Genomic DNA, 22903 nt, shown 5'->3' on the forward strand with positions numbered 1-22903 from the left:
GCTTACAGAGGAGGTCATGCTAATCACAGGGGGACCCCAACGCATAATGTTCCCTAGTGTATGTAGATGTTTTCACTGTATTCTAAGTGTCTTTTAACATAGCACTGGCTCTAGGACTGGTTAGTCAGACTCAGTTTCCACCAGTATCCGTCTGAAAAAGTTGAGGGTACAGGATGATTTTGCAACAAGGCTTCTTTCTGCTCTTCTTTTTGTTCTTTCTGCACGTTATCCTTCTTCCTGCACTTATCTTCGTATTTGAGGACTTCTGTTGCTTCTTTCTGCACTTCTTTTGTTTCTTTCTGTGCATTTTTTCTTCTTTCTTCACATGTCCTATCTCTGTAGGCATAGTTAGAAATTAGCATTTAAAAAACCTTTGAAATTCACAGAAAAAACCATAGGTTTCAGGCACGTTATAGTTAGGAATTAGCATTTAAAAAACCTCAGAAATTCACTGAAAAAACCATAGGTTTCAGGGGTGTTATAGTTAGCTGGACTTTTCACTTGTACAAAACCATTGAAATTCCCCCGTTATAGTTAGTTCAGCTAACTATAACTCGCGCGCCCGCAATGCACTGCTGATGACGTCACATATTACATCACTCATGACATGGTCAGTGACATCACTCATGACATCACTGATGACATCTCAAATGACATCACTGATGACATCACTGATGACATCATCCTTGTGATAGAGTGGCAGACCTCCTCTCACCCTAATATAACCTTTGATACACACATTCAAAAATAGAGACTAAAATTTTCAAAACAATGGACATACCAATACCAGTTACAACAACCTCTTCAGTAATTCTAAGATCCACATACACATCCACTCATTCACCAACAGTCCTTTACAGTCACTCATACATGTACTCACTCATCATATGTACTCATACACCTATACATCCTGTTACACAATGCCACTCATCCATAGAGTTACTCACACACATAGTCACTCATGCTAATAGAGGATCAAACATACATTTACTTGCATATACAGTTATACACACACCACCACACTTACTTCTACGGAAACTTACACATACTTAGTCTTTTAAACAATCACTTATAGAAACACATACTTATTCATACAGGAACTCTTTCAATCTCTCACTCTCACATATACTCACATATATACACCAATAGTCACATATACTAGTTTAAAACATATGTAGTTACTCATAAAGACACTATTGAGACAGTCATTCACTCACTAACACACCCATACACACACTCATCCACCCATACAGTCCTGCACACATGCTGTGTTCAACACATACTAACAGTGAGTCACTCATTCATGCACCTATGCACTACGTAATACCCCCCACCGAACCATGCAGACACTCAGACTGATACTCAAAAAACCAACTAATAACCTATATAGACACCCATGTAGCTACTCACCAACCCATGCAGCCACTTATAGACAAAGTGAGAGACTGATACAGATATTTACATATTTAAACATTACTCACTAAGCCATGTATTCACTATGATACACTTAATCAGTCAGTTACACAATCAATTTTTCAAAAACAAATCATCCATTTAGACACTTATATACCCATTTATTCTTCCATCGACCTTGAGATATACATGTATAAAACATATTTAATTTTCAGAAAAACACACATTCACTGGATGATGTCATCAGTGATGTCATCAGTGATGTCATTTGAGATGTCATCAGTGATGTCATGAGTGATGTAATATGTGACGTCATCAGCAGTCCTGGACTGTTAGGTGCGTAACCTCTCCCAGGGAATGCCGGACTCTGCTCCAATAGTCAAGGAGGCGTGGGCATGCCCATAACATATGGACAAAATCTGCCTCGTCTCCTTGTATCTGGGGCAGCAGTGTTGTGCCTCTGGGAACATGCGGTGTATTCTCTTTGGGGTTAAGTAGGTTCTGTGCAGTACCATTGTTTGAATAAATTTAAGTTTAACGTTGCGGGTTACCCGCTTGGGATGTTCTAGCATTCTCGCCCGGCCTTTGTCGGTGAGTTCTATGTCTGCATCCTCCGCCCACTTTGTTCTAAGGTTAATAAGTGCAGTAGCCTCCTGCGCCATAATACCTGTGTACAACCATTTCACTAGATGGCCTCTTTCCCCCATGTAGTATAGCAGGTGGACCAGTTCATGTTGTGAAGGTTCCCTGCGTTGAGGCACCCATGTCTTCCTGATATAGTGTGATACTGCTGCATGAGCCAGATATAGGTGTTCTGGCGCTCCAGTGGCCTGTACGAATGTATCGTGATCTAGGAGGTTGCTGTCACCAAAGTGAGACCCAACGACCTCCACGCCAGCCTCTGTCCAGGCATGTAGCCTGGCCTTCGTAAACTCACCCCGGGGATTGGAATACCCAATAATGGGATATTATTTGCATAAGGGGTTACTCCTGAAGTGTATTGCAGGGCCTTTCCCCAACACTGTAGTGCAGTCTTAAGCAATGGGGGCCCATCCAAGGGGATTTTGGCTTTTGGCAGGAGTAGGGAATGTAGCGTACCCCGATCCAGGTCCCAGGGCGTATAACCTATTTCTTGTAGGTTCCTCCCTGCTGTCCAGTAGGACAGCCACTGGAGTTGGCATGCATAGTAATAGGCCCTGAAATCGGGGACCCCCAGACCTCCCCTGTGGGCCTCTAGTTGTAGATTCCGGAGGCTTACTCTCCGGCGGCCATTACCCCAGATGAGTTCTGTGAGGATAGTGTTCAGGGTACGGAAGATTGATTGCGGAACTACCAAAGGCAGATTCACGAAAAAATATAATAGACGGGGAAGCACTACCATCTTAGAGATGGCAATCCTCCCCATTACTGAGAGCGGCAGAGATATCCAAAAGGCCACACTCGAGCGTACCGCAGTGATGGCCTTCAACAGGTTGCCTTCTAGTTGATCCACCTGTGCCCTGCACACTTGGATTCCTAAATATTTAAATGTAGTGTGTGCTACGGACAAAGTGTAATTACCAAATCATGTCTCTTCTGGGTGGGGTCCGTCTCGGAAATAAAAGGTGTTCGACTTCCTCGGATTGATAGCGAGGCCCGAAATACTTTCAAAGGTGGAAAATATAGTGGGGAGAGGTTCAGCTCCAGCAGTCAAGTCGCGTAGGTAAAGGAGGATATCATCGGCATATATTGAGATTAAGTGGGCATTGCGTCTAATTAGCATCCCCATCTGTTCAGCTGACTCAGGACTATCGCTAGGGGTTCCAGCGCGAGTACAAACAGTAGAGGGGACAAAGGGCATCCCTGCCATGTACCCCTGTGTATCGTGTACTCGCGTGAGATATGGCGACCGGTGCATGCTCTAGTGGTAGGAGAGGTGTATAACAGGCGCACCCAATTGAAATAGGTATCAGGGAAGCCGAATCGTTGTAGGGCAGCAAACATATATTCCCATGTTATGGAATCAAAGTCCTGGCGTAAGTCCAGTGCCAGACAACCTGCCTCCTGGTATTCCGCGGGGGTAGCCGTCATAATATAATGTAAGCATCTGGTGTTTAGGGACGTACTGCGAGCCGGTAAGAACCCGCATTGATCCTTATGTATGAGTATTTAAATACGGCTGTATGCGGTTTGCAAGTGCTTTGCTCGGGATTTTATATTTGGTTGCTAGTAAGGATATAGGCCTATAATTAGATATATCGGTGCCATCTCGTCCCGGCTTAAGGAGCGAGATGACCAGTGCCTGCATGGTGGAACGTGGCAAATGGCCAATAGTCAGAGCTGCCCTATATACTTCCTCTAATTTAGGGACCAGGACGTCCAAATATGTTTCGTAGAATTCTATAGGCAGGCCTTCTAGGCCAGGCGCTTTGTTATGGTTGAGGCCTTTGATCGCAGCCGAGATTTCATGTTGGGTGATAGCGCCTGAGATTTCCTTCTGTGTATCTGCCGGTAAAGAGGGAATTGTTAAACCCTGGAAGAAGTCTTCTATGAACGTGTCATTATTGCGTACCAGGGCAGCATAAAGGTCGTTAGAATAGTTACAAAAGGCCTCGTTTATCTCGAGCTGCGTGTGGACTAGTCCCTTGCTCAGTGTATGGACGTGTGTGATGATTGGCGGTTCTGGTCTGTCCCGTACTATGCAGGCCAGCAGTGTCCCAGACTTGCCTGCCTCAGTGTGCTTCCATTGTGTGAAGGCACTGTAGTCAATAACCCGTAGAGATTCTAGAGTTTCGGTGTGGCGAATGCGGGCTTCCTGCAAGGAGTCTTGTTTTTCTGGGTCCACCACTGCCTCCGGTTCCAAGGCAGTCATTAGGTTTTCTATGCTAACCAGGCCTTGATGTACCTCTTGTCTGGCCCCAACTACCTGTCCAATTCCAGAACTCCTCACCACCACTTTAAGTGCGTCCCATGCTATTAAGTTGGAGGAGGCTGTATTCCAGTTTTCAGACATGTAATTATTAATGGTGGTGGAGATAGCGGTGCGGAATAAGGCATCCTCCAATCACTGGGGCCACAGCCTCCAGGTGGGCACTCGGGTCGGCACTCTCCCCCATGTAAGTGTGAGCTCTAGTGGGTTGTGGTCAGAGAAGGTCTTGGCTAAGTATGTGGATTGGCTGATATGTGTAGCGATGGTGTTTGAGCATAAAAACCTGTCTATCCTGGTGTGGAGGTGATGGACCGGTGAATAAAAGGAAAATTCTCTGTGTGTAGGGTGCATCAGTCTCCGTACATCAGACAATCCCCATCCATCCAGCCATGTTTTCAGGAGGTCAGCTTGCCTGCAGGCACCAGCGCCACGCAATGGGGGGTGGGACCTATCCAGGTCTACCTCCAACATAGTGTTACAATCCCTTCCCAGGATCCAGGGGATCGCATCTCACCCAGCTAGAGCTGTACCCAAACGGTGGAAGGATTTGTCCTGTTCAAAGTTTGGTGTATATATACTTCCCAGGACCACAGTTAGGCCGTCAAGAGTACCCTTCAACAAGATATATCTACCATGATCATCTATGCGACGATCTAGTTCAGTAAATGGGACCCCATGCCGGATCCAGATGGTCGCTCCTCTGGCAAACGCTGAGTAATTAGTGGAGTAAACATGGCCTCTCCATTTTTTAAGGGTTTTTAAAGCCTCTGAGTCAGTGAGGTGCGATTCTTGGAGGAAGGCAATATGGGCTTTACGCTTAAGTAGGTGAGCGTGGAATCGGTGTCTTTTCTGTACAGCCCCCAACCCTCACACATTCCAGGTCAGCAGGTTGTAGGAGCCTACTGTGGTGCGATCGCTAGGCATAAGTTATTCTGATAGATGGAGCTCCTTGTAACGCAGAGCCAGTTAACTGTCGCAGACCAGGAGTTCCCCTTATCCTTAAAACAAACAATATTTGTCTCAGCCAGCAAACTACGCTGGGCCCAACAAAGTTCCCAAACATACAGATACCACATAACAGTGAATACGCTTAGTGGGAGGTCGCTGCCGTCGTCCATATTGTGGTTGTAACAAATGCGGAGTTCTGGTAGCTCGACGGAGCCCGGGGGTATAGACATATCTTTGCAAATACAGTTCAATCGCTTCATGTAGGCATATCCTGACTTTAACAAAGCAATTTTTATGAAACAGCAGCTAAAGTGGTCTTTGCCGCATTATCAGACCAGCTGGGTGCTATAGAATGGTAGAGTAATGAAATATCACAATGATTCGGTTATGTATAGAGCGGCAACTGTGAGCAGAGGACTATAAAAGCATACTGTTGGCACTGATACTTCTGCTATGTCATATACTGGGCCTCAATGTTGATTTAGGTAGTGTATACTGGCGAATTGTAATAGTTATCCACTAAGCCATCCACCCACGGTCTGAGGCGTTACTGAGGGAAACAGGGTGATGCTGTGGTCAGAGTCCGAGTGAATAGTGCTGTCTTCTGAGTCTGTCAGGATCTTGATGTGAGTATCTCTGAAGGATCCGGCCAAGGCCAGGGCCTCTGCCCTGTCCGCCCATTGTTGGTCTCGGGTCAGACCAGTACTGGCATTGTCCTGTGTGCTCTTATGGGTACGGCGGGAACCGTGTCTCTAAGTAGTGCATATTTGAGTTGGGCCGCACGCAGTTTTTTCTTGACGGCCTGGTAGGAGGACCTTTGACGTTGCACTAGGATTGTGTAGTCCGGATACAACGATATGCGGTGGCTTTCAAATTGGATCTGTGCTTTGTCCCTGGCTTTTTGCAAGAGTACATCTCGGTCCCTATAATTTCGAATTTTGACTATTAGGGGGGGGTCGGGTCGCACCCACCTTTGGTGCCCCTGTTGGGATTCGGTGCGCTCGTTCTACACAGAAGTATGGCGAAAGTTCATCCTGGGCCACATGTTATCGGAACCAGGCTTCCATAAAGTATGCGGCCTTGGTGCCTTTGCTGCACAACGGAAGGCCAATGACGCATATGTTATTATGCCTATTTCTTCCTTCTGCATCCTCCACCCTGTCTTGGAGACCACTGACCTGCTGTTCGAGTTGGTTTATTTCTGTGGCATTTTCAGTGATTTGAGATGTCATCAGTGATGTCATCAGTGATGTCACTGACCATGTCATGAGTGATGTAATATGTGACGTCATCAGCAGTGCATTGCGGGCGCGCGAGTTATAGTTAGCTGAACTAACTATAACGGGGGAATTTCAATGGTTTTGTACAAGTGAAAAGTCCAGCTAACTATAACACCCCTGAAACCTATGGTTTTTTCAGTGAATATATATATATATATATATATATATATATATATATATATACAGACTTAAACATCTTCAGGAAGCATCTAAAGACCTGGCTGTTTAGCTGATCTGTTGGGGTCGTTCAAAGCCTGCCTTCATTTGCGCCGAGAGATCCCTTTGGGGATGATTCGTGCGCAATGTAAATGTAATAATAATAATAATAATATATATATCCAAAACACAACTGCAACGTGCCGCAGGAACCAATATCCCAGGTCACTCAATTTGATATTAGTGTATGTTTATTCACACATGGCAGCAATCGACAACCCAAAGCGTTTCGGAGTTCAGGCACTCCTATGTATATATACGGGACATGTATATGAAAAATGTATATAAATATATACATATATATATATTCACTTAAAAAACCATAGGTTTCACACAAGTTATAGTTAGCTGTACATTTCACTCGTAAAAAAACAATGAAATTCCACGTTATAGTTAGATCAGGTAACTATAACTTGCGCCCCCGCAATGCACTGCTGATGATGTCACATATTACATCACTTATGACATGGTCAGTGACATCACTCATGACATCAATGATGACATCTGAAATGACACATTGTGCATTGCGGTCGCGCAAGTTATAGTTACCTGATCTAACTATAACGTGGAATTTCATTGGTTTTTTACGAGTGAAATGTACAGCTAACTATAACTTGTGTGAAACCTATGGTTTTTTAAGTGAATATATATATATATATATATATATATATATATATATATATATATATATATATATATATATATATATATATATATATATTACCTACTGGCGGTCGCCAGTAGGTAGTTATAGTTAGGACCGTGTTTCCATAGGAAATCTGAAAATTCTATTTTGAATAACTTTGGCACCGGTTGACGAATCCTCGCGAAATCTTCAAAACTAATGGAGCGCTACGCTACGCTCCTACCCTGAAAGTCTCGGGGTGATTCGTCAATCGGGGGCTGAGAAAAAAGGAGGGTCCCAAAACGCGTTTTCCCTATGCATTTTTCCATAGGACCTTTAGACACAGCTACAGCCCGAACGGCTGAACAGAATTACGTGGAATTTGCCAGAGAGGTAGCCATAAGGTCAAGGATGTGCCTTTTGTAGGTCTGGTGTAAATCTGTTCAGTAGTTCCTGAGAAAATAGCATTTAAATCAATATATATATCTGTAAGCGCGCTCCGTGCGCTTACCGTAAGCTTACCGTACGCGTACGGTGCCGTGCGCCAGCTCAAATCTGATTGGTTGTCACATGACTGTAAACATTCGAATCGGACGAAATCAGGAAGTGTCGACCGCCATTTAGTGTGTTTCACACAGGAATAAAAAAGGAGATAACGTGAAAAGGGGGCAAGGAAGAGAGTTACAGACCCCCTAACATTTGAAAGGGGGTCAAAGAAGGACACAAAAGTACGAAAAAAACATTTATTAATTTTAAGAAAAAATCACGGAGTACGCGTACGGTAAGCTTACCGTACGCGTACGGTAGAAAAAAAAAAAAAAAAGAAAGAAAATTCAGATTTAAGTGTTTAGATATTAGGGGGCTCTAAAAAGAGCCGTTGTGTTTATGAAGTGATTTTTTAGTGGTACCTACAAGTAAGTACCGATGCAGAGTCTAAGGTTCAAGAGGAAGACTCTGTTCCCTTCATCAGTGAAGTGTACACCATCTCCTCTATAAATGTCTTGCATGTTGTAACGCAAGTTGTTGTGGTAAATGGAACACATACCATAGTCTCGGAGGAAAGCAGAAACAGATTTGTTGACGTGCTTTCTTGCTTTGTCAATCTGTGGACAAAAATGATTGGACCAGTTCCATTTTTGCCTTTGGCATATGTTAGAATACGCAAAGGCAGTTTTAGGGAAAAGTGAAAACAGTTGTGCAAAAGTCTCCTTCATAAGCATTTCCAGACCTACCCCAGTCAAAGTGCCTAGGTCATTGCCACCACAGTGCACTATTATGAGGTCAGGGTGTTGGATTTGCATGAAGGATTTCACCAATGGCATCAATTGGTGCCACTTTAACCCTCTCTGACCAATCCATTTAATGTCTACATTTGGCAAAGCAAGGTCTCTCACCATACCTGTTTTCTCTGCATACTTTTCACTCCAGAAGACATAGCTGTGCCCTACAATCCACACTGTGAACATCTTCAAAGGAGATCTGGATGCACTCAGGAGGTGTATTTCAGTAGAATGGGAAAAAGAAATGAAAGACAGTTTGGAAATGGAGGCATACATATTTTTTTAAAATAAAAAGAACTCATTGGCTGTTTCATACCATTCTACACTAAAAACTAGGCTGTATGTGTCAATTTATAGAAGCATGTTTTGTATTGGTACAGAAAAATGTGTTACCAAAGAACATTACTATGGATTTGCTGTTAGGTTAGAAAAGTCAAGCACTCTTGCTCTTTGGAAATGAAACATTGTGTGGTGAACTTCTGACCTGACTCCACACAGCAGTGTTCCATGAGCTGTTGCTATGGTAGCAGGCAGAAGTCAAGTTGGGGGAAGGGTACTAGGCAGAAGTCAAGTTGGGGAAGGGTACTTTTGGAAAAGGGTTGGTTTTCAACCAATAGAAATGTGTGATTACATTTGAAAAAAAGGGGGAAGCACTGAGATTTGAAATTAATGTATATGTGTGGAAAAAGAGAGGGAAACATTGCCATTATCTGGTTCTGCTGAGAGGAGAGAGGTGTACAGAACAGAGATCCTGGCTCTGATAATCTGATGTTTGAGTGCCACATTTCTTTCACAACTAACTAATTTTAAAGGTGAGTTATGAGTTTGAGAGGGGATGTATGTGGTAAATTAAGAAATGAATAATAGAATTGGAATTCCTTTTGTTGAAGTTGTGTTTATCATTTTGTGTTTTGGGAGAAATTTAAATGTAAGGAACATGTAAAATATTATGGACTATGTTTTCACCATAAATTAAGGTGTACTTGTATAAATGAGGAATACTGTTTTCTGCATAGAATCAGAAGATGACTCTGTGTGCAAAGAGGAATTGTTGTCAGAGATTTATTGCGTATTACTCTGGTAATTTTAGATTTGCATTAGTAGGAAAGGGGCAGCTATTTTTCTGCAGAAGCAGACTCTTTGCACACACCCAGCTGCTTATCCTGTAGAAACATGCATAGTATTCACAACCGAATGGGGTTTGAGGTTGCAGTGAGTAATGCAAATACATTCAACATCACTAAGGCTGGTTGCCTTTGCTGGAGTGTAGTCATTCACCCAGGTTACACATGTTCCTGGACTCACAAAGCTGTTTGGACATGTGCTGTTTTCAGAATCTGAAAAGTGGATTGAAAATGTGTCAGACTGTAAAAGTACTTATCACTTGCCAAAAAAAGAGTAGTAAGTGTGCTTTCAAATTGGCAAAGAAAATTCGTTTTCTGCCTAATATCAAACCATGACTCTGTGTGCAAAGAGGAATTGTTGACAGAGATTTATTGTGTATTACTCTGGTAATTTTACATTTGCATTAGTAGGAAAGGGGCAGCTATTTTTCTGCAGAAGCAGACTCTTTGCACACACCAAGCTGCTTACCCTGTAGAATCATGCATAGTATTCACAACCGAGTGGGGTTTGAGGTTGCAGTGAGTAATGCAAATACATTCAGCATCACTAAGGCTGGTTGCTCTTGCTGGAGTGTAGTCATTCACCCAGGTTACACATGTTCCTGGTCTCAAAAACCTGTTTGGACATGTGCTGTTTTCAGAATCTGAAAAGTGGATTGAAAATGTGTCAGACAGTAAAAGTAATTATCACTTTCCAAAAAATGAGTAGTAAGTGTGCTTTCAAATTGGCAAAGAAATTTCGTTTTCTGCTTAATATCAAACCATGACCCTGTGTGCACACAGGAATTGTTGACAGAGATTTATTGCGTATTACTCTGGTAATTTTAGATTTGCATTAGTAGGAAAGGGGCAGCTATTTTTCTGCAGAAGCAGACTCTTTGCACACACCAAGCTGCTTACCCTGTAGAATCATGCATAGTATTCACAACCGAGTGGGGTTTGAGGTTGCAGTGAGTAATGCAAATACATTCAGCATCACTAAGGCTGGTTGCCCTTGCTGGAGTGTAGTCATTCACCCAGGTTACACATGTTCCTGGTCTCAAAAACCTGTTTGGACATGTGCTGTTTTCAGAATCTTAAAAAAATTGAAAATGTGTCAGACAGTAAAAGTAATTATCACTTTCCAAAAAATGAGTAGTAAGTGTGCTTTCATATTGGCAAAGAAATTTCGTTTTCTGCCTAATTTCTAACCATGACTCTGTGTGCAAAGAGGAATTGTTGACAGAGATTTATTGCGTATTACTCTGGTAATTTTAGATTTGCATTAGTAGGAAAGGGGCAGCTATTTTTCTGCAGAAGCAGACTCTTAGCACACACCCAGCTGCTTATCCTGTAGAATCATGCATAGTATTCACAACCGAGTGGGGTTTGAGGTTGCAGTGAGTAATGCAAATACATTCAACATCACTAAGGCTGGTTGCCCTTGCTGGAGTGTAGTCATTCACCCAGGTTACACATGTTCCTGGACTCAAAAAGCTGTTTGGACATGTGCTGTTTTCAGAATCTGAAAAGTGGATTGAAAATGTGTCAGACTGTAAAAGTAATTATCACTTTCCAAAAAATGAGTAGTAAGTGTGCTTTCAAATTGGCAAAGAAATTTCGTTTTCTGCCTAATTTCTAACCATGACTCTGTGTGCAAAGAGGAATTGTTGACAGAGATTTATTGCGTATTACTCTGGTAATTTTAGATTTGCATTAGTAGGAAAGGGGCAGCTATTTTTCTGCAGAAGCAGACTCTTAGCACACACCCAGCTGCTTATCCTGTAGAATCATGCATAGTATTCACAACCGAGTGGGGTTTGAGGTTGCAGTGAGTAATGCAAATACATTCAACATCACTAAGGCTGGTTGCCCTTGCTGGAGTGTAGTCATTCACCCAGGTTACACATGTTCCTGGACTCAAAAAGCTGTTTGGACATGTGCTGTTTTCAGAATCTGAAAAGTGGATTGAAAATGTGTCAGACTGTAAAAGTACTTATCACTTGCCAAAAAAAGAGTAGTAAGTGTGCTTTCAAATTGGCAAAGAAATTTCGTTTTCTGCCTAATTTCTAACCATGACTCTGTGTGCAAAGAGGAATTGTTGACAGAGATTTATTGCGTATTACTCTGGTAATTTTAGATTTGCATTAGTAGGAAAGGGGCAGCTATTTTTCTGCAGAAACAGACTCTTTGCACACACCAAGCTGCTTACCCTGTAGAATCATGCATAGTATTCACAACCGAGTGGGGTTTGAGGTTGCAGTGAGTAATGCAAATACATTCAGCATCACTAAGGCTGGTTGCCCTTGCTGGAGTGTAGTCATTCACCCAGGTTACACATGTTCCTGGCCTCAAAAAGCTGTTTGGACATGTGCTGTTTTCAGAATCTGAAAAGTGGATTGAAAATGTGTCAGACTGTAAAAGTACTTATCACTTGCCAAAAAAAGAGTAGTAAGTGTGCTTTCAAATTGGCAAAGAAATTTCGTTTTCTGCCTAATATCAAACCATGACTCTGTGTGCAAAGAGGAATTGTTTTTAGATATTTAATTTGTGATGGTTTTATTGTGATTTTCACTTGTAGGAAAGGGGTACATAGTATTTTAAGATTTGAAAATATCATAAAAAATATAGAAATATATTTAAATAAAATAAAGGATTTTTTTTTAGTTTTTTTCAGGTATTGCTGAAGAGCAGTGAACAAAATTTAAGATGCCTACAAAATCCAGACTAAGGAAAAACCACAAAAAAAATCTATATTTGAAGACAACTGGAGGACCTAAGTTAGTTGGAGATGCTCATGTTGGGAAAAAGAGAAAGTCTTCTGGTAAGCAGACAAAAGATTTTTAAAAAAATATCTTCAAAAAAAGGAAAAATGTACAAAATGTCTGTACTGGAAATAATGTTTTAAATAGAAAACAACAGGAAAACATTGAGCATTTAGTTAATGCAAATATACCTTCAGAAACAATAAAGATTAACTTAAAAAGAAAAACAGCGTTTAAAGAGATTCGTAGAAAAATGTTTCAGAGAAGAGTTATGTTCAATTTGATAAAGGATGTGAAGAAATATAAGAAAAAAGCAAAATTTTATAAGAGAAAAAAAGAAATTGAAGCCATTGTAGCAAAGGCTTTAGAATTAAAAAGGAAACTATTCATTTTAATTTTGAACAGGATGCGTACATTAGATAAAATGGTCAATGTCCTGAAATCACAAAGCAAAAGGAAAAGACTAGTGAAAAGAACAAACATTTGTAAAGTGTTTTTAGGAGAATGGATGCATAGTTCAAGTAGTGAACCTTTTTTTAATGAAGAGAGTTATCTTCAAAGTAATAGTTTGCTGCATGCAGTTGACACCAGAGGTCGTGCTTATGAAGTGAAAAATGGTTGTATAATGGAGAAGGAGAAAATGGTTCCAAGAGATGAGGAACAAGTGATGGCGGATGAGGTTATGGGGAGACGTCCTAAAGCCCCAGTGTATACTTGGAATTGTAGTAGTATTTGCACTGTGCGTCAGGAATCTATTGATAAATTTCGTGAGTTTCTAAGAGAATATAGTAAAAAAAAGTGTTAAACAGAAGATTAAGGTGCTTCAAAGTCTAGATCCATGCAGAGTGAGAGAGAATACTGGTTTGCAGGGACATTCTCTGGCTTGTCTATCTAGAAAAGTGTGTAAAAGTGTTTTTCATCATTTTAAGATGCTGGCTGTTCATCATACTGAAATGAGAAAGTTTGTGAGACGATTGTATTTTGCTAAAAGTCCAGCAATAAAGTTAGATGAATTGAATAGGGCTCTGTTCCGTGGATCGGTATCAGATGTAGAGAAGGTTACTGATGAAATTCAGTTTAGTTACTTTGGTCCAGAACAAGAGAGTGCAGGTAATGACACAGTTATCGAGGAAGATGTGGAAGAGAATGTAGAACCCTCTGTAAGTAAGAAATTTGATGATCAAATGACAAAATTTGTAATAATCTCTAATGAAAGACCAAATATTACTTGTATTTGTTGCCGCAGAACTCATTATAGAAATCAAACCAGGAATGTTGATCTCTACAGACAAAGTGAAAATGAAGATAATTATAAGTGGAAGGATTTTGCAACATATATATTTCTTGAAAATTGTTTTGAATTGGGTGAAGATCAGCGTATTTGTAAATACTGTTATAATAAGTTAGAAGAAAATAGAATGCCGACCAGAGCTGTACATAATAATTTAGAATTGGTTGAAGTTCCTGCAGAACTTTCTGAATTAAATACATATGAGTCTATACTCATTCAATGTGTTCATCCGTTCCAGACCATAGTACGTATGGAGCCCAAAACTGGTAAATTACCTCCTTCAGATTAACTGAGAGGTTTAAAAGGTAGAGTGGTGTATTTGCCCTTGGATTTGAAAAAAAATATGGAAACTATTGATGCAGATACTTTGGAAACTGAACCATTAGTTATTCTGGTTAATGGTGTACCTACAAAGAATAAGAAGATTTGGCAGGAGCTGATAGATGTACGGAAAGTTCAAAGAGCAAATTTGTATTTGAAAAGGAATAACAAATGGTATGAATCAATTTATATAGAAGAAGAAGAAGAAGATTTACAAGAAGACACAGAAACACCAACTGGACAAATTGAAAAAGTGGACAAGTCAAAGGAAGAAGAAATTTATGAACATTTTAGCATACATCCTCTTCATTCAAAAGAAGTTATGGGAGACACTATTGATCTGTTTCAGATGAAGAAAGCAAAAGGAACTCCCGTGAGTGTATGGGAGGAGAGCTTGGAAGCTCGATGTTTTTCCCAGCTGTTTCCTACAGGAAAAGGAGGACGATACGATGAACGTCCAGAACAGATTCCAGCTTCTGAGTATAGGACTACAAGACTATATGCAGAAGATCCAAGATTTCGACAAAGTATTCCTTATTTGTTCCATCTTTTATTTGAAAGCGACTTGTCTGCATTATCTTATGCAGTAAATCACATTTTAAAAAGTGGAGTACATTTACAAAATGTGTCTGCTAAGGATTTTATGGAGAAAGTGCAGCACCGAGATGATCATTTGGAAACACAACTGATCAATCTGATGGCTTGTCAGCGTGTGACAAATGAATATTGGTACCGACGCCATGGTGAATTAAAATGCATGTTACGGAATTTAGGAACTCCAACATGGTTCCTTACCCTAAGCTGTGCCGAGTACGCTTGGGATGATTTACTGGATTTTCTACGAGAGGCAAATTCAAACATTAAAAACATCGAATACAAGACAGCAGGAGAACTGTGCTCATTGGATCCGGTTAATGTTTGCAGATATTTCAATCATAGATTTGAGGCCATGATGTGCTTCATCTGCAATAAAAAAAATCCACCTCTTGGAGAAGATTTCTTTTGGAGAAAAGAGTACCAAGCAAGAGGTGCTCCTCATATTCATATGCTGTTGTGGATCAAGGATGCCCCAAAGTTTGGAACAGATACTGATGAAGCAGTGTTATCTTTCATTGAAGAATATGCAACATGTGCTATACCAAAAAGCACAGAAGAGAAAAAGTTAAAGGAGCAAGTTTTACGTTTCCAAATTCATCGGTGTGGAAAATACAGTCGACGGAAATACAAGAGCAAAGATAAATTCTACACTAAATGTCGATTTGGATTTCCACGACCTGTTCTTTCAAAAGGAAGAGTAAACAGTTTTATGTCAGCTGTGAGACATACTATTACAAGAAAATCACCTAAGAATACCTACAACCTAAAAAGAAAAGAAGAATCAAAAAATATAAATGACTACAACCCAGTCATTTTATCCATGTGGAATGCTAACATGGATATACAGTATGTAGCTGACAATTCCATTGCTGTTGCTCGATATGTAACGTCTTACATTACTAAAGCAGAAAAAACTGAATTGAAAGAAATGTGGGAAGAGATTTCTCACGAGAAGACTGTCAGTAAGAAGCTATACAGTTTCAGTTTAAAGATGTTATCGCATCGAGAAATTGGATCCTACGAATGTTCAGATAGGTTATCTTCTGCAAGTCTCTACTCGAAATCAAGAAGAATAATTTGGGCAAGTTTAGGCCTTGCAGCAATGAGAAATCGGGTACTGAAATCTGTGGGAGAAATTGAATATTTAGCACAGTTCGAACCTGAAAGTACAGATATTTTAAAAACAAACATGTTGGACACATATTACCCAAAAAGAAGTCATCACCTTGAAAACATGTGTCTCTATGAAGTGCTGCAGAACTTCATTTTTAAACGGAATGCCACAGAAGACATCAACAATGGAAAATATAAAGTCAATGGTGAGGAAGGATGTTTGGTGAAGCAAACAAAAGGAAGTTTGATAAATCATCGGAAGCTGACTTGCGACACTACTGACAAAAAGGAATTTTACTACTTGGCACTTTTACAGCTGTTCAAACCATGGCGTTCAGAGGATGAACTACTTGGAGAATTCCAGAGCTATGTGGACTCATTTAATGCATGTAAAGATACGATTGAATGCAGTACTTTCACAAATTATGTCCAAATGTTAAATGAAGAAATTGAACAGGAAACTACAATTGCAGCTGAAGTAGCTAGAGACAGTTCTCAAGACAGCCAAAGTTCTGGAACGCTCAGTCAAGATCCCCTAGGACAACCAATCGTAGAAAATGAAGCTGCAATAGCCATGACTGAAGTGGAAACAGCTATGAATCAAGCTCAGGAAGATTTAATAGACTTACCAAATTTGGAACAACAACTGAATGAAGAGCAGCAACAAATTTATGAAGAGATCAGAAACAAAATTGATCACGGATTACTACATGAAAAAAAAGAGCCAATCAGGATGTATGTAAGCGGACAAGCTGGAACTGGAAAAAGTTTCTTAATAAAAGTCATCAGAAGCTACCTACAGCAAAAAACAGATTCAACTTTGTCTTGTGTGGTTACTGCTCCAACTGGGTTAGCAGCATATAACATAAAAGGAATCACCTTACATCGTTTGCTAATGTTACCAGTGGAGCATGAGAACAAAATACAATACCACAAGTTAACTGGAGAAGCATGCTTGGAAGTTTCAAGAGTATTGAAGAAGATGCAAGTTCTCATTATTGATGAGGTGAGCATGGTATCAAACTTAATGCTTGCCTTTGTGCATTTAAGAATGCAGCAAATTCTAAGGACAGGCTATGACGTGTTATTTGGTGGAAAACATGTCATAGTTTTTGGGGATCTTCTACAGCTTACTCCAGTTAAAGGACAACCAGTGTTTAATACTGTGACACATGAAGACACAAAGAAGTCATTGGGAAGCATTGGTAATGCAAATATTTGGTCCTTCTTTGAGTACAAGGAACTTACTACTAATATGAGGCAAGCAAACGATGAAGAATATGGAAGTATTCTGAAAGATATAAGAATTGGACTACTCACTGAAGCTGGCACGAAAGCATTACAGAGTCGGTTGCTACATAATTTATTCCCAAAGGAAGAAATAGTTGCAGAGAAAATATACAAGAACATTGCAGAAAAGAAAAGTGTAATCTGCTTAATGCCAACTCTACGTGAATGCTCAATATTCAATGAGGAACTTTTGAAATTGGAAAAGGAAGAGATTAGGAAATTGGAAGCAGTGGACAAAATTCAGCATGAAAGAATTACTATTACATTAACAGGCAAACTGAAAAATAAATTGGATTCACTAGAGAAGAACATTTCCAAAACTGCTGGATTAGAAAAAAATCTATATGTTTGCATGAACTGTGTTGGAAAAACGTGTTGTTTCTCGCAAAAGGAGAATTGAGAATATCTGTAATGAGGATGTAGAGAGGAGAAAAAAAAAGAAGAGTGATGTAATTGCAAGCAAAAAGAAAAAGGAAAATGTTGAAGAGGTTGTTGGTTGTCATTTTGAAAATAGCTCTGGTGTCAACTGCTACGCTAATGTAGTGCTGAATGTTGTATTTTATCTTGAAAGTTTGCAAGAGCAGGTAATAGTAAATCAGAGAAAAAGATTCTGTTCTGAGTTGAGTCTCCTTTTTGAAAAGCTGAGTAATGATAAAACTAAAATAGAAAGTGCTACTGAAATAAGAAAACTTTTAGATGTATGTTCAGGATGTACACAGTTTTTTCAAAATGTACAGCAAGACGCACAGGAATTCTTGATGTATTTTCTTCAGGTACTGGAAGAAGAAGGGGTACAAATTGAAAATATGTTTGGTCTCTCTTATAAATGGGAACATAGTTGTGAAAACTGTTTCAATACATGTGGCTCTAATGTTGATTCTGAAAGGTTTATTTATTTAACATTGCCAGAGAGTAAAACAGTCACTTTTGCTAAATTAGTGAAAGATGCTAATCATAGCATGGAATGCGGTGAGTGTAAATCTGACATGTTTTCAACGTTAATTTTAAAGGAATACGGACAGTATGTAATTTTAATGATGCAACGATGTAGAGCTGATGGTTCAAAATTGGATACTTTAATAAAGAAGTTTACAGGACAGCAATTATCAATTTCAGGAAAAACTTTTGTAACAGTTGCAATAATTTTCCATGATGGACCTACTGTAACTTCTGTTCATTACACAGTTTATCTAAAATGTAAAAAAGGCTGGACAATGTGTAATGATTGTCAATTGGTTTTTAAGCAACGTTTGCCTTTTGATTTAGCAAATTCCTATCTAATCTTCCTGAAACCAAAATTTTAGAGAGAATTGGCAACATCTGTACAAAACAATTTTACCATTTTATTGGATTACCATTGGAATTTTCAAATAAAAAGATTTTTAAAATTACCATTTGGCCTAAAGGAAAGGTAACCAATTGTATTGTGGACTTATTTAATTCCTAATTAATCTTTCGGAAACCAAAATTTTAGAGAGAATCGATAACATCTGTACAATTTAAATTTTGGAATTTTATTGGATTACCATTGGAAATTTAATCAAAAAAGATTTTAAAATTACCATTTGGCCTAAAGGAAAGGTAACCAGATGTATTGTGGACTTATTTAATTCCTAATTAATCTTTCGGAAACCAAAATTTTAGAGAGAAAAGTTTAACATCTGTACAATTTAAATTTTGGAATTTTAGTGGATCACCATTGGAAATTTAATCAAAAAAGAATTTTAAAATTACCATTTGGCCTAAAGGAAAGGTAACCAGATGTATTGTGGAGTTATTTGAGATATATTATTTTTGTGATTATGCTTCTGTAACAAAATTGTCAGACGGTATTTTTTAGAAATAGTCATTGTTATTAGATGATATTTTTTTTGAATATTTAGCATTTCTATAATGTTATGTTTAAGTGAGAAGAGATTCTGGGCTTTTTTAAAACAATCTTTGAGATTGTTATTTTTTTTTTGCCCGCTGTTAAGTGATGAATGCAATTGCTTTCACGATTTATAGTGAAATGCAATATATTCTGAAAACAGCAAAAAAATGGCAAAAAATTGTTTTTGGAAAATATGTAAATACGTGTACTGTATTATAAAATGTTTTATTTAATATTAATACTTTTTTCTTTTTTTTCAGATTGAGAAAGAAAATTTTCGAAAAATTAAACCATTTTTTCAAGCAATTTCAAAAAAATTTAAATTGATAATTAAATTTTTGGGTGGGTCAGGTAAGTCAGAAATTTGATGGTCCCTTTTTTCCACTTCTCATCAAACAGATTTTCAGTATTTCGTTATTAATCCCTCAAGGACCTTGTAATGTGGTAATTGTTTTTTAGTGTTTTTAAAAAAAAAAAAAAAAAAAATACGCTTACGCGTACGGTAAAAAAAAAAAAAAAAAGTTTTCACGAAAAAATTAAAAAAAGATGAGAGGTAAGGTTGGCTCTTAAAAGAGCCGTTGTGTTCATGCAGGGACAGAGGAAAGAAAGAATGGGAATATTAGCTGGTAGGACAAATGTGCTGGTCTATTCTGTTGTTAATTAGGGGAACACTGGTCCCCCCACGAACAATTAGACCATGGCAATTTGAGCACCGCATTGTAACCCTCGCAAATCGAAGGTTAGTTTCCAGAGGACCAGAAAAAGGTGAATCTCCCCCACAGATGAAGATGGAAAAAAAGAATCACTATGTTATACTAATATATCTTACCTGTTTGGTAAAAAAAAAATGAGAAAAAATAATATATTGCAGAATTTTTAAAATTTAAGCATAGTGTTTAAAGAGAATATAAAGTAAAAATAAAAAGATGTAAAAAACCTTGCAAAAAAAAAAAAAAAAAATCACACGTTTAATATAAGAATTTGTATTTAAAAAACCATACAAAATCACTGAAAAAACCATGGGTTTCACACACGTTATAGGTAAGAATTAGCATTTAAAAAACCATACAAATTCACTGAAAAAACCATGGGTTTCACACACGTTATAGTTAGGAATTAGCATTTAAAAAACCTTGCAATTCAGTGAAAAAACCATGGGTTTCACACACGTTATAGTTAGGAATTAGCATTTAAAAAACCTTGCAAATTCAGTGAAAAAACCATGGGTTTCACACACGTTATAGTTAGGAATTAGCATTTAAAAAACCTTGCAAATTCAGTGAAAAAACCATAGGTTTCACACACGTTATAGTTAGCTGGACATTTCACTCGTAAAAAACCAATGAAATTCCCCCGTTATAGTTAGTTAAGCTAACTATAACTCGCGCACCCGCAATCCACTGCTGATGACGTCACATATTACATCACTCATGACATGGTCAGTGACATCACTCATGACATCACTGATGACATCTCAAATGACATCACTGATGACATCATCCAGTGAATGTGTATTTTTCTGAAAATTAAATATGTTTTATATATGTATATCTTACGGACGATGGAAGAATAAATGGGTATATTAGTGTCTAAATGGATGATTTGTTTTTGAAAAATTGATTGTATAACTGACTGATTAAGTGTATCTTAGTGAATATATGGCTTACTGAGTAATGTTTAAATATGTATTTATCTGTATCAGTCTCTCACTTTGTGTATAAGTGGCTGCATGGGTTGGTGAGTAGCTACATGGGTGTTTATATAGGATATTAGTTGGTTTTTTGATTATCAGTGATGAGGGTTGACCCATGCGGGTCAACCCTCATCACATGGGTAGACGGTCGGGCTTTTTTGATTGGTTCATGTACCGATATCCGCCTTTATGCCCCTCCTAACATGTCTACTCTCAGATCACGTGCTGGGGGCAAGGTTGTCATTGGTGAATGCGTGTCTGCGAGACCTTAAGGGCGGCATCCACATAGTTCCGGCTACCACTCGGCACATCCAGGAAGGAGGCCCGGGGTAGCGACGGACAGGTAGGCGAAGTTCCCTGCACTTTGCACTAGCGTAGCCTTTTTATTACACGGGCTGTTTAGTTGAAGATATCCACTGCGTTGTCTAAGTGAACGTTTAGCCTGCAGCCGCAGACTGTACTAGCTCGGCTCTATGGTGTCAGCGGTGTGAGCTCCACTCGAGAAGAGTTGAGGTCCCTTTATCCATTTTCATTGGATCTTAGCAGTGAGAGTCGAAAATGGCAGACTCTAGAAACGTATTGCTTCTGTGGCATTTTAATAACAGCCCCATAGTCAATTACAGACGGGCGTGAATGCCCATATGAACCCCATTTGTGTGACCAGCTGTATCAATTCAGATTCATAAGATGGCCCCAGTGCGAAATTCCCTGTGAGGGGTTCTCAGTTCTTCTGAGTTATAGTCAATTCACCCTGTATTATAATGTTTGAGTCTTAGAGCTAACCGCAGCTAATGTTTACATCATTGAGCAGATTACATTCTGTTGTATCTGTTCTTCTTGTTGTTTTTAGAGCGTTGCCTCACGCCCTGAGTTGTGACCAGGAGTGTGGGACGTTCCCCGATCTCTTGACGGGTAAGGAGGCATTTCTTGATCCTTTTCTAGACAAACGTTCATTTATTTAACGTGTGTTGTAGATCTACCATCATGTCTTTTTGATCCAGTTTGCAACAATTTGTGTGTTTACCTTAGGTCAATAACAATTTCATTTTGAACAGAGATCATTCTGTCTTTTAACAGGTGACCTGAATACCCCCAGATGGTGCCGTAGATCAATGACAAGCAGGTACCACTGTTGGTTGTATCGTTCCCCTTTTTTATCCCTTTGCACACTTTATCACTTTGCAGTAGTGTATTCCTTTGGTCCTGAAGAAAGCCACGGTCATCTCTCAGAGACGCTAGTTGGCTGAAACATGTAGACCTACACTCAGAGTACGTGTTCCGTATTGTTTGGTGTACACGCTTTACTCTATTATTTCTGCGTCTTTTTACTGTTGATATCACTGGATATTTAATAAAACAGTTGTCCCGTGATAATCAATTTTAACTCACATTTTTCACACACTGCACTTTATTTCACCACACCATAGGCAGCTCTCTTCCATTTGGGTAGTGTTTTCCCCCCCCTGTTGGATAGTTAAAAACATCCCTGAGCTCCTCCTTTTTTAAGTAATTAAAGGAGTAGCAGCTCTTTAACCACACCAGGTGTGGTTAACGGGAGGTCCCAGATGATGAAGCATGCCACCTCGGTGGGTGATGGGACTTGGTTCTTGTAGATAGGATCCTCTACTGGGGTATGCAAACTGGTTTCTAGGTTTTATCGCTAGGTAGATCTCCTTAGACCCACGGGCTCTTTTGTTGTTCTAGTTCTGATATTTGGGGATTTGCCCGTGCTGGTCTTTAAACTCCCTTAGACCCTCCATCCATTGTGTATTTACCTTTCCCTCATTAACAACAGAATAGATCAGCACAAATGTCCAACCAGCTAATGTTCCCATACTTCCTTTCCTCTGTCCCTGCATGAACACAACGGCTCTTTTAAGAGCCAACCTTACCTCTCAACTTTTTTTTATTTTTTCTTTAAAACTTTTTTTTTTTTTTACCGTACGCGTACGGTAAGCGTATTTTTTTTGTTTGTTTTTTAAAAAACACTAAAAATCAATTACCACATCTCAAGATCCTTGAGGAATTAATAACTAAATACTAATAATCTTTTTGAGATAAAGTGAAAGAAAGAGACCTTCTAATTTCTCAGTTACCTGTCCCACCCAACAATTTACTTGAAAAAATGGTTGGTTTTTTTTGAAAATTTTCTTTCACAATCTGAAAAAAAAGAAAAAAGTATTAATA

This window comes from Triturus cristatus, chromosome 2_1, assembly GCF_964204655.1.
Source record: "Triturus cristatus chromosome 2_1, aTriCri1.1, whole genome shotgun sequence".
Taxonomy (NCBI): domain Eukaryota; kingdom Metazoa; phylum Chordata; class Amphibia; order Caudata; family Salamandridae; genus Triturus; species Triturus cristatus.